Genomic DNA, 14,382 nt, shown 5'->3' with positions numbered 1-14,382 from the left:
AATTTTTATCCCTGTTTTTTTTCCCCAGCTCTATTGAGATATAATTGATACATTACATTATGTAAGTCTAAGGCATACCACCTGTGGATTTGATACACTTAAATATTGCAGAACGACTACCCCCATAGCCTTAGCTAATACCTCCATCATGTCACATATTATCATTTCTTGTGGTGAGAACATTTAAGATCTACTCTTCTTGCAACTTTCAAGTATATAATATGGTATCATTAGCCATAACCACCATGCTGTGCATACCATCCCCAGAACTTTTATTTATCTTACAGCCAGAAGTTTGTTCTCTTAGAGCAACATCTCCCCATTTTCCCTACCTCCTCCCCAGGCAACCACTGGTTTACTCTCATTCTCTCTGAGTTTGGCTTTCTTACATTTCACATATAAGTGATGTCAGTATTTTTCATTCTGTGTCTGACTTAAAACTGGAAATCTGGAAGAAAAAAAAAAACCTGGAAATCTGTGCCCTTTAACCAATCTCACTCTGTTTCCCCTACCTCTCAGCCCCAGGCAATCACTTTTTCTACTACTGTGTTTCACAGTTTGACTTTTTTTTTTTTTTTTTTTTTTTAAGATTCCACATACTAAGTGATATAATACAGTATTTGTCTTTCTCTGTCTGGCTTTTTTCACTTAGCATAATATGCCCACAGGGTCCATCCATGTTTGCTGCAAGTGGCAGCATTTCTGTTTTTCTCATGGTTGAATTAGTCCACTGCGTGTGTGCACATGCACCTGCTTGTAACAGAATTTCTCTATTCATACATCTGCTGATAGACATAGATACTTATGTTTTTTTCCATATCTTGGCTACTGTGACTAATACTTCCCATGTGAAGTGCAGATTTCTCTCTGATTTTTTTTTAAAGATTTCATTTTTTATTCATGAGAGACAGAGAGAGAGGGAGGCAGAGGGGGAGGCAGGTTCCCCGAGGAGCAGGGCACCTGATGCAGAACTCGACCTGAAGACCCTGGGATCATGACCTGAGCCCAAGGCAGACACTCAGCTGACTGAGCCACCCAGGTGCCTCTCTGATATTCTATTTTCATTTCACCAGGGATATTGACCTCTAGCTTTCCTTAAAAAAAAAAAAAGATTTTATTTATTTACTTATGAGAGACACAGAGACACAGGCAGAAGGAGAAGCAGGCTCCGTGCAGGGAGCCTGATGTGGGACTCGATCCTAGAACTCAGGGGTCACGACCTGAGCCAAGGGCAGACGCTCAACCGCTCAACCGCTGAGCCACGCAGGTGTCCCAAGTCCAATGTTTTCTTACTGATTTTCTGTCTAGATAACCTAGCCAATATTGAAGTCTCCTGCTGTCATTGTATTGTCGATTTCTCCCTTCAAATCTGTTAGTATATGCTGAATATATTTAGGTGCTCTAATGTTGGGTCCACATGTGTTTGTGAGTGTTTGTGTGTGTGTGTGTATGTATATAGGATTATTACATCTTTTAAGTGAATTGATCCCTTTATCATTAGGTATTAATATTACATCAGCACTATTTTAGGATTTTTCCCCCTGAAGTTTGTTACTTAGTTATAATTTGATATACATATTAAAAAATATGGCAAACTTTTGATGCACTTGTTTAAATGTTTTAAATTTCTGTTAAAGTTTGTGTCAATATAAAAATCCATTGATTTTATCAAAATAAGTACTTTTTAACAATGTTTATATTCATGTGGCAGAAAATACAGCCAGTAAAGAGATACATGGGAAAATGTTTAACCTTACTAAGAGTCAAGAAATGTAAAAAAATTATCAGGGTTCTGTTTTTCCTTCCAAAAAGTTACTAAGAGAGAGTATATCATAGATGAGAATAGATGTTATAAAAGATAGGTAAATACACAGAATCCAGTTTCCTTTTATAAATGATACCATGATATGAGTCTTTATGTAGAAGATCAAATTCCTTAATAAAGACTACTTTAAAATTATTATATATTCAAAATATAAAAAAATAAGTTTCTCCTACATATTAAGTAAGTAAGGATTGTATCTAAATGTAAGTAGAGTGCTTAGCCCTTAAAATAATTAAAAAGCAGAATACTACCACAAACAACTGCTTAGGTAATAATAAGTAAATATGTATTATGGCAACAACTAAGTTTAAAGAAATGCAAAAAGGCTTAAATATAACTGGAAGTAAATACACCCTAACCTCAGATGCATTTATGTTTATGTAGTAGAACTATGGATAATTTTAATTTCTTTTTATTACTTGGAGTTTTTCCATTTTCTTCATTCATTATTACAGTGTTTTAAAAATAACATAGAAACAGATCACAAAAATGCCAAAGAACATTGGTACCAGAACCATCTCAGATCAGATAAACCTGAAGCTTTATTGAAAGTTACATATCTATTTACATTTATTTATTTAATTTAGAAATTGTATTTATAAAACAATCCTCTATATTTGTCTCAAAGTGCCTGTCCTAACAGAAACAAAGTTGGCTGGAAATTCTTTAGTCAGCTCTGTCATTGGCTGTCTATATGACCTTGGGAAAGTTACCCATCATTCTTGACTCTTAGTTTCTTCATCTGTAAAATAATGGTTTGGACCCAACATCTCTAAGATTCCTTCTTGTTCCAAGAGCTATCCGTTATATGAGAATGCAAATACAAGCTACACATGTTACAAAAGGCACTGTAAGTAAGGCTCTAAAAACATACTTTTATAGGAAAAATGCATAAGCTACTATGGAAAAGTAATTTATGTGTGAAAAAAACAAGAAATGGTTAAAATATAGTATTGACTTAATAAGTGATCATGATCAAATCACAGAAATGTGTATGTGGCAAGAAATTCTATTATTGAGAAAAAACACGAAGCATGATTAAAGTCTTATAGATTCATTGGCCTAAAGTTACTTTTCTATTCCTTTGGTAAAATGAGTCATTCAGTTGTGGCAATATTAATGACTATTTACAAAGTACTTTATAACTTTACTTTTATACTTTTTATAATTTATAAAAAATTACTTTATATATATATAACTTTATATATATATACACATATCAAGATCTATACACATACTATTAATTGTATATGATGGCCTATTTCTATTAAATAAAAATCCCATTGATTTGAGAAATTATTTGATCATCTACCTCATAATAGATGCATCTCACTAGTTTTTAAAAATTATCTTTTGGGCTCAGTTGATCCAGGGTGCGATGTGCCTCTCGATCTCAGGGTTGTGAGTTCTAGCCCCACATTGGGTATAGAACCTATCAGAAAGAAGGAAAGAGAAGAAAAAGAAAGAAAGAAAGAAAGAAAGAAAGAAAGAAAGAAAGAAAGAAAGAAAGAAGAAAGAAAAGAAAGAAAGAAATTAAAAAGGAATCCTCTGACTTTTCATATGCTTTATAGTGAATACTTTTGGGGGCATATGAATGGGACATTATTCCAAACAAAACTTTAGGGATCCCTGGGTGGCTCAGCTAGGTTTAGTGTCTGCCTTCGGTCCAGGGCCTGATCCTGGGGTCCTGGGATCGAGTCCTGCTTCGGGCTCCGTGCATGGAGCCTGCTTCTCCCCTCTGCCTGTGTCTCTGCCTCTCTCTCCCTGTCTCTCATGAATAAAAAAATAAAATCTTTTTTTTTTTTTTAAAGAAAACTTGCATGAGCATCGTAGTCAGCATTTGGTATATCCCAGAATTTTTTTGAACACTGTTGATAAATGTTGGTAATTTCCCACATTGTGAGTTGTAGGTCTGCAAGCTGGAGGCTATCTATCTATCTATGTATCTATCTATCATCTATCACGGTCCTACTCTCTCTCACATCTCAGACACCCAGCATGTGCCCTAGACTGTGCCATTAGCAGCACTTAAGGAATGCCCTTGATTCAAAAGAGCATTGTGAGGAAGGAGGTGTTGTGTAGAGTCAGGCTGAGAGGCACCGAGTTCTCTGTGGTATCAGAGGTGAGGGTTGCTAGTAGTGTCTGTGCTCCTTGTTTCCGGGGCACCGTGGGCAATCTGGTGGTGGCTTTGCCCCAAACAGCTTTAGCCTCTGAGAATAATTCGCATTTTCTGTTAAAAGTAGCTCAAGTGAGTTGGTTCTGTTGTTTGTAACCAAAAGCCCTTATATGGTCATTTACAGAATAAATTCACAATTATGGTGCTCAGTTTTGTTTCTCTTGCCTCTCACATTAGCCGTCCTTTTAATTGTTAACGTCCTTGATCATGACTATAAGATCATGATTCCTGGATTATTAAAAAGGATATCTTAATAATCTCCTTGCCACCAGTATCTGTTCCTTTTCTTTTTCTTTTCCTCATTTAGAAAATGAAGTGGGCAGAAACTGATTTTAAGGTGTTCTCTAGCACTAAAAGTCTGTGATTTATTCCCTGCTGTTCTTACTGATTGGCTCTTCTCTGCCCAGAATACCTTATCCTAAATTTCACACTTGAGTCTTTGCCACAGAAAATAAATATGAAAAAGAATAGCCTGAAGACCAGCAGCTAAGATTTGAAGGGTAGGGCAAGGCCCATATACTGAATCTGTGACCTTGGCAACCTTGCATTAATGTGTTTTGGTTGTTTTATTTGGTACTATACCCCTCACGGTTATGAATATTTCTGTAACCCTAAGAAGAATGAGAAATAATAATAAGAGTATGAAAAGCATAAATTTAAATCCATAATATTAATATTTTTAAACTGCTTGACATATGAAGTAGTAATAGGTTTTATAATCAATATAATTTGTATTTAAGATTTTATTTATTCACGAGAGACACACAGAGAGAAGCAGAGACACAGGCAGAGAGAGAGGCAGGGTCCATGCAGATAGCCCCGTGTGGGACTCGATCCCAGGACCCCAGGGTCACGCTCTGAGCCAAAGGCAGATGCTCAACCACTGAGTCACCCAGGCGTCCCTTGTGTGTAGTATGATAAATGTGTATGTACTATTTAAGAAAATCTGACATATCAGACTTGTGATTTTTTACTAATAATTATGAAATTTCAATTATATGTTTTAATGTTTCATTAAGTAAATAATCAATGTTTAAATTTAATTCATTTTGATTTAGTATCTTATAACTCACGTTTAAATAATTAGTGTAGTGGGATGCCTGGGTGGCTGAGTTAGTCCAGTGACTGGCTCTTGGGTTCCCCTTAGATCATGGTCTCAGGTCATAGTTTCTGTGTCAGGGGACCCAGCCCTGAGTCAGACTCCATGTTTGGCAGGGAGTCTGCTTGAGATCCTCTCTGTCTCTAAAATAATATATATATTTTAAATAAATAGCATGGGGCACCTGGGTGGCTCAGCGGTTGAGTGTCTTGTTTGGCTCAGGGTGTGATCTGGGGATCCGGGATTGAGTCCCACATCGGGCTCCTGGCAATCCCTGGTTGTGCAGAATGTGTCCACATTTGAGAGGAGATATAAATAGGTGAACTAAGTGAAGCAAGTGGAGGTATAGCCCAGTAATGTGGTGTAAGCCAAGGACAGTGAGCTAAAATCTAGGTCTTCATTTTGGATGGCCCTGGAAACAATGCCTATGCTTAAATCTCCTTCTCCTGTTTCAAGAAGAGGAACTGTGCTATAATAATCAATTTTTTTCTGTCCTGAGGAATTCTAAAGTAAAGTCAAGAAATCAAGCCAGAGCTTCCTCAAGACAGTGCAATGTTGGTTTTGCTAAAAAGAATTCCTTCTTTTTGATAATCTTGTGATAATCAAACACAATTGATTTCAACTGATTTTTCTTTAGGGACTTAGGATAATAAGATAGTAAATATATTCATTACAACTCTAACAAGATAATGAAATAGACTAATAGACTAGAAACTCGAGCTTTTTTTTTTTTTTTTTAGATTTGCACTCTTATCTGTAAAGCTTATGGACAGATGACTTAATTTCTAATTTACAATTTCAGACACATGTATGAATTGTGGGTTTTGCCATAAGGTGTTCCAAGAGTTTCTGGGAAATGGAAACTTATGTTTCTTATTTTCATAGCAGGGAAACATATTTGTTCAATCTGCTTTGGAGGAGAGTTGGTAAAAGACCTTGAGTGTTCATGGGACAGTGCTTGGATGTATGTTAATGTATGCTATTGTTAAGCCAATATCAATAGCAAGGGTTTGATAAGAAAAGTGGCACAGTGAGAGCTACTTTGTTTCCCTAAGTTTTAAATTATAAAAGTAATCCATGTTCACAATTTAAAAAATCAAGCAATGTAGAAGTGTTGTCTAGAGGTATCTACTATATGACATTGGCTTTTAATTTCATATCAGTGTTCCCAAGAGCAGTGATTTAATGCATATAAGTTCCTTGGTCGGTCACTTGCATGTGAAAAGAAAAAGAAAACAAACAAAAAATAATTTAATTAGGAAAATGAGACAATGTAATTTTAAAATATTGATAAACATTTCAACTCGATATGATACTATACATAACAGCTCCATTAAATCTTCAAAAAGAGAAGCAGGCAAAAATGTTAATGAAAAATTAAAGGAAATTATGCTTAATGAAGGAGAAAATAGCCTAATATTTTAATAGCCTCTATAAAGTAAGTTCAACTGTGTGTGAAAGTGAAGGTAAAAATAATGATAAAGCATTAGGGTTTTTTTTTTTTTTCACATCTGTGACTATATCAAGCATCACAACTTTCATGTTAGTGTGCATTAGGGAAACATTTTTCTCTTTTATACATATTACCATGAAATTACCTGTCTACTGTGGATAGTGAGGATGCCGTATGGCCTTGTGAACTCCAGCGGTGTAAAAAGAGAGGTGGTAAGATGAAATAGGGACTGTGTAGATAGAGCTCACCAAACCCTGAGCTCTCGGAGGGCATCAATTCGCTCTGCATCAATGATGCTCTGCATCCAATTCGCTTCACAGTTGCATCCCCAGTGCCTAGCACAGTGCCTGGTGTATATAATACCTCATAACTATTTGTCAGATGACAATAGTAATAGCACTTATTGAGTGCTTTCAGTGAACTATCTAAACACCAATATTATTTTACACAATCCTCAAAAAACTCACAAACTACTTCATAGGATATCTGTTAGTGCAGGAATTTATAGCTCATGGGATATGAGCTCAAAGGCATTGGGACCTAAAAGAAATTTATAGTTTGGTCGCTATAAGGCAAAGGTTAAGAACTTTTGGAATCATACAATTGCCTGAATTTTAGTTTTCTTCTGATTTACCGTTGTCCAAAATATGGAATTTCTTTTCCTGTCTGTGCTGTCTGGTCCTTAGCATCTCACACAGTTTACTTGGTCTCATATGCTTGCTACAATTTCAATAGCTCAGTCATCTGGGTTTAGAACTTTGGTTTTCAGCCACTTGACTATGATATGCAAAACTTTCTTGGTATCCATCCAAAGTTGGGTTTGCTGATATTTTGGAAGTAGAGATATTTTCTTCTGGCAAAAGCTATCTATATCTTTTGTCAAATTTGAGAAATTTAAAAAAAAATTTTGAGAAATTTTTGGCCATTGTTCCTTAACAGAGGGACTCCAGGGCCGCCTGGGTGACTCAGTTAAGTGGCTGCCTTCGACCAGGTCATAATCCTGGGGTCGTAGGACCGAGCCCCGCGTTAGGCTCTCTGCCTAGGGATGAGTCTGCTTTTCTCTCTCCTTTTCCCTCTGCACTTCCTCCTGCTTGCTATCTCATGTGGTCTCTGAAATAAATAAAATATTTTTAAAAACCCAATGGGATTCCAATTATATGTGATGTTTTTCCACAGTTCCCTGAAGCTTCATTTTTTTTTATCTGAAGTTTTTCTGTCTTGTTAATATTGAATAATTTCTATTAATCTCTCCAAGTTAATGGACTCTTTCTCTGACACTTACATTCTACTGTTTAGCCTGTCCAGTTAATTTTGGATTTTAATTGTTACATTTCTCATTCTAGAAAATTTTGAAAATGGAAAACAGATTCCATTTTGTTTTAGCAGTATGTTTGGTGAGGTGTTGTTTCACTTACATACAGTGAAATTCTTGAGTTTTGACAAAGGTACACATTTGTTTAGCTATTACTACAATCAAGACATGAGTACTTCCACCATCCCCGAAACTTTTCTGGTGCCATCTGTAGTAAACCTATTTCCTCACCTGTAGCCTCTGTCAATCACTGATCTGTTTTTTGTCCCTATCTTTGTCTTTTTCGGAATGCTATATAAATGGGATCATACAACATCTAGCTTTTTGTTTCTGGTTTATTTCACTTACCATAATGCTCCTGAGAGTCATTCTTTGTTGCATGAAGATTGCTGAGTGGCATTCCATGTTTGGGATGTACCACTATCTGTTTATGCATTCATCAATGATACACATTTAATTTTTTTCCAGTTTTTAGCAAGCATGAGGACAATTTCCTCAAAGATTCTTATATGTAAGAATGGGATTGCTGGATCTTGTGCAATCATATGTTTAACTTTTTTTTTTTAAGATGTATTTATTTATTTGAGAGAGAGAGCGAGCAGGGGGAGGGGGAAAGGGAGAGTGAGAAACTCCAGCAGACTGCATGCTGAGCATGGAGCCCAAAGCAGTGTCAGATGTGGGGCTTATCTCAAGACCCCCAGGATCACCACCTGAGCCGAACTCAGCAGGCAGCCACTTAACCGACTGAGCCACCCAGGTGTCCCTCTTCCCCTATTTCAATTCAGCTTGGCTTTTATGTATTTTTTATATATAGGAGTTCATTGTGATGTTTCATTTGAAGAAATACTCAAAAAGCTCAGAAACTTAACTACAGAAAACTATAGTTTTCTGAAGTTTAAAGTTTATGGCTACCACAGGGGAGGTGGAGGAAATAGGTGATGGGGATTACAGAGTGCATTTGTCATGATGAGCACCAGGTGATGTATGGAAGCATTGAATCATTAAGTTGTACACCTGAAACAAATATTACACTGTATGTTAACTAACTGGAACTTAAATGAAAACTTGAAAAAAGTTTGAAAATAGTTGATAAATGAATTCTCATTATAACATGTAAGTAATATTTAGAAGTTTTAAAATCTTTCCTTTCTTCCTCCTTTTGATTTTTCATTCCCCATTTCTTCTTTTGCTGATTCTTAAAAAAAAAAAACTCCGTTCCTAGGATGTGGCAGGTATTCTACTATGGAGGGACAGATAACAAGCAGTAACATAACTGCAGGTAATAATGGCCATGAAATAACAAAAGAGCAAGGCAAAGGGGACCAGCGGTGTTTGGGGAGGGGCTGCAGTTTTGGTTGGGGTCAACTAGGCTGATGGAGACAGTGCATTTGAACTAGGCTGATGGAGACAGTGCATTTGAATAAGAATTGAAGGAGAAGAGGAAGAAAGTCATGCCTGTTATGAGGGAAGAACATAAAAGCAGAGGAAACAGCCTGAGCTAGGAGCATGCCTCCCATGTGCTCCTCACAGGAGGAGCAGCAGAGAACCAGTGTGGCTAGAGGTAAGTAAAACTGTGAAGGGGAGAGGAGTTGGTGATGATGTCTGTGAGGATTGTGTTGGGGCCTTAAAGTCTACTGTGAGAACACTAGTTTTCCTATGGAAGAAATGGGAAGCCATTATAGGCTGTTGAGCACAGTGACAAGATCTGACTTACGTTTTAACAGGAATGTTCCAGCTGCTTTACTGAGAAAAGACAGTGGAGGCTTAAGGGTGAAACTGGGGAGATGAGTTTGTAGCTACTGCAATAATTCAGGTAAGAGAAGATGGTAGCCTGCAAAACGATAGAGGGGCTAAGAACTGCTCTGGATTTATTCTGAAGGTAGAGTTGACAAGATTTGGATTTGTAAAAGCAACACATCTTGGCATTCTTGGTCACAAGCAGTAGAAAACAATTCTATCTTGAAGGAAAAATGATTGATTTTTTTTTTTTTTTTTGGTGCAGAATCAGTGTAAGGATCAGTCTTAGAATGGGCAGGAGCTAGAGAGGAGGAGTAATAGGTAGTGGAAACACTAGCAAAGATATTTGGACTCAAAGACTCTGGTCTGCACACTGCTGTTGCTATTGGAATGCATATGATTTCTACTCCTTTCCATATCTTTAGCACATGCTAAAAATTCAAAGTTCTATGAAGAGCATCTGATTGGCCGAGCTTTAATCATGGGAAGAATGTGGCCCTGTTCATATCTGTGGTAACAGAGAAGCACTACCATTTACTAAAACCATATTCCATGAGGGATTTCTCAAAAGGGAAATTGGACTATTATTAGGAAGGAATGGTTAAATGCTCAATAGCTGGGAAAGCAACAATTGTCCACTAAAACATGATGCTAAAACATTTGAAAATTAGAAAAAAAAAAAGAAAGAAAAAGGAAAGGAGAGGGAGAAATAATCTCCTTAAATGCTATTGGCCAGATACAGACATGAAGAAGAACTCTTGTATTTCTTCAGTTAATTCTTTTCTACACATAGGATTTATATATAGTTGCACTGTGCACTTATATATCATTTATCACATTTTATTTTATTTTATTTTATTTTATTTTAAATTTTTTATTATTATTATTATTTATGATAGTCATACAGAGAGAGAGAGAGGCAGAGACACAGGCAGAGGGAGAAGCAGGCTCCATGCACCAGGAGCCTGACGTGGGACTCGATCCCAGGTCTCCAGGATCACGCCCTGGGCCAAAGGCAGGCGCCAAACCGCTGCGCCACCCAGGGATCCCCTTTATTTTATTTTTTATTTTTAGTTATCACATTTTAAATAATTTTCCCAATGCATTTCTATTATTTCTTACACATAATTTTTCCTTCATTATTAACCCCGCAGTTAGACTGCTAATTGCAAACGGGCATACAACTGAGATCCAATATCCACCATTTTTTGATGACCTGGTTCCATTTTTATTTCACCAGCATTAACAATTCCATTTTTTCCCATTCATTTGAACGGCAGCAATAAAACTATTGCCAAGTACAAAGTATTCAACTTGTTGCCATAGCAAATACTATTTTACAAAGATAAAGTTGCTGTCAAAACCAAACAGGCAGACTGTATTACTTTAGGATACCTCAGGTATGGGACACCTGGGTGGCTCAGTAGGTTAAGTGTCTGCCTTCGGCTCAGGTCATGATCCTGGAGCCCTTGTTATCGGGTTTCCTAGTCAGTGGAAAGCCTGCTTCTCCCTCTCCCTCTGCTCTCCATCCATACCCCCCAACCCCCGCTCATGCTCTCAAAAAAAAGTAAGAAAAAAGTAAGTAAAATCTTAAAAAAAATAAGTAAAATCTTAAAAAAAAGGGATACCACAGATATTTATAAATTAGTTGATAGTGTGGAAGAGATAATTTATGCGTGTCAGTGTATAACATATAAAAGAGTGTAGTCAGTGTATAACATATAAAAGTGTAGGAAAACTCATGTTTTGATATGAATAATAGCCTATGTTCATAAACTATCAAGTCTTACCTGAATCAGTTCGGTACCGTTAGCATTAACTCTCTTCCACTCATAGCTGCCCTGGCTGTGGTACAAAAATCATTCAATTCTTGGGTAACTTATTTGAATGTCAAAAATGCGAATTATTTTACTCTTGAAGTAAATTTATTAATTTTGGAAATATGCCATTTAATTTTTTCTGAAAAAATGTCATAAATAATGGGTTAGATAAAAGTAAAAATAAGAGAAACTTTCTCTTTAGTATCTTTGAAAAAAGCATCACTGATACAATAAAAAATAAGTTCATTCATTCATTCACTCATCGAGTTATTTGTTATTTCAACAAATATTTAATTGAGTGCCCTCTGTATGCTAGGTCCTGTGGTTAAAATGGCTCTGATAGTTGTGGGTAGTTAGGAAAGACCTTCCCAGGAGTGGTAAAGTGAGCAAATGCTAAAGGATGAATAGAAGTTGCCTGTTCTAGGTTAAAGGGATGGGAATCAGAAGGATTGGTAGATAGAAGAGCAGGTGCAAAAAACCTTGAGAAGGAAGGCAGGTATAGAACTCAAAGAAAGCAAACATGGTGTAAAATGAAGCTGGAAATGTAGGTAGAGATCAGACCATACAGGCCTAGTAGGATTGGAATAGTGCTTTGATGAGTTTGTGTTTGCAAAATGTCACTCTGAATACAGGTTGGAGAATGGATTAGAAAGTAAGGTGTATTCGTAGAGAACAATTAGGACTTATTCAGGCACCACCTACTAAAGGCCAGGAACTGTTGCTAGGTGCCGGAGATACGTAAGTGAACAAGACCAACAAGTCTTTTCAGTTCTTGCCGAACTGAAAGTATCTTAAAGTTTTCAGACGTAAATTAAAAATATAAGCACTATGAATAAAGATATTGGTATTTTTAGAAGTATGATGTAAAACATAAATATTAATATTTTAATGAAGACAATAGAGTCATGAAAATAAAACATTTTATCTTGATTTTGTCACTAACTAGTTATCTGACCTTGGTAAAGGAATATAGTCTCTATGGTGCTGGCCTTGGTAAAATTCAGCTGTAAGATAAAGAATGAGACTAACGAGCTGAGATTTTTTTTTCCACTTCTAAAATTTTATTAATCAAATTACATAATTTGAAATAATGGCCTCATCATATTTGGAAACCTCTTGCTCCATCAAGCAAAGCTAATTCTCTTTGTCCAAGTGAAACTTTAAGTGTGAAATTCATATAGTCTTGGAAATCTGTTAAGTGATTTATAGCCTAATGATTCATATGAATAAAGCTACGATTCATATCCTAATTACTGGTTATTGAGGTATGTAGAATAGCTTCTTCTGGCTCCCAGTGATTATAATTTCTTTTTTAAAAAATATTTTATTTATTTATTCATGGGGGGGGGGGGCAGAGACACAGGCAGAGGGAGAAGCAGACTCCACACAGGGAGCCTGACGTGGCACCTGATCCCAGGTCCCTAGGACCACACCCTGGGCTGAAGGCAGGCGCTAAACTGCAGAGTCACCCAGGGTGCCCTGACTGTAATTTCTAGAGCATGTTTTATGGGCAGAGATGACAGGTTAAAAGATGCTGCATTTTAACAAATGTGGAAAACAGGGCTTTTCCATTGGAAAATGTTATTAATTCCAAGAAGGACAGATTTCCATTAAAATTTTTGAAATAAATGTCTTAAGTCATAAGTTCTTAGAGGGGTCAATTCTTTGTATACTGTGTGGCATCAAAGGTATGTACTTAAAAAATGCTTTGAGGTGGTAAGGATGCTGCCAGAAGGAGAAAAACAATTTCATAAAATCTGTGGCATCACAATGTTAATATTTAAATGTAGTAAAACATTCAATCCTATGATGAAACATTTAAATTTACTATAAAATAGTATTATTGGGTGATAACATTTCATATTTTAAAACTTGATCAGACCACATGAAAGCGTTTTAATTTTTTATGATTTTATTTATTTGAGAGAGAAAGAGCACATGCTTGAGCATGAGGGGTTAGGAAAGGAGAGGAGGAGAGGGAGGGGAGAAGAAGACTCTTTGTGAGCAGGGAGCCTGAGGATGCCAACTGGGGAGGGGGTGGGGCTCAATCCCAGGACCCTGAGATCACCACAGGAGCCAAAGGCAAGCATTTAGCCAACTGAGCCACACAGGTGCCCTAATATTTCACATTTTAAAAATAAAATCTAGGAATTATAAGGTATTTCATAACAACTTTAGGTAATTAAATCAAAGTCCACTACAACAGATATTGCAACAGATTTAATAATTTTTCAGATATACTGGTTCTTATTGTATGAGGGTGGGTGGGTATGAGGTGGAGAGATATCCCATATTTGAAAACTAACTTTCCTAACTCCCCATTCTCTGCTGCTCTGAAGTTGAAAGAAAGAGATATGGAGGGTGAGGGAATGAAGGAAAGAGAGGAAATATGAATAAGAGGGAATAAACTAGAAGAAGAGCAAGGGTGGGATAAGAGTCAAGAGAGTCCAGAGTGTCACCCAATTTGGAGATGGAGGTGGGAAAGCTAATCCTCCAAAGGAAGCATCTCAGTAGGTCTATCTTTCACATTTCACTTTCTCCATCTCCAAAATTTTTATTCTCTGCCTTTAGAAATTGTTTTATTGCTTGGGGGAAAATATGTCACACACCACTAAGTACTTAAATTCAGTTAAATTCCTTTAGTATTTTGTATCTGCAACCTGTTCACTTGGTATCCTGGGAGTTGTTGGTGACACACAGGAATTGTTTGATGGTTTATTCTTTCAAGTTACCCCTTATTTTGGTGTATCTATCTGCCCCATATAAACAGAGGTCGACATATAAATTTAACAACTGTACTTCCAGTGAAGGGGCCTGGAGAATGAGGCTAACATTTAATGTAAAGAATCTCAGCTAGGACCTGCCTTGGAAGGGGACAAAATCCTGGCCAAAGGCAGCAGCAAGAGAGCCATGTCTTTCCAGACCAGAGAAGACAGCTTGAGCACAGCAGGATTTCCTTA

The sequence above is a fragment of the Vulpes vulpes genome, chromosome 3 (assembly GCF_048418805.1).
Source record: "Vulpes vulpes isolate BD-2025 chromosome 3, VulVul3, whole genome shotgun sequence".
Taxonomy (NCBI): Eukaryota; Metazoa; Chordata; class Mammalia; order Carnivora; family Canidae; genus Vulpes; species Vulpes vulpes.
This window is presented reverse-complemented; position numbering follows the sequence as displayed.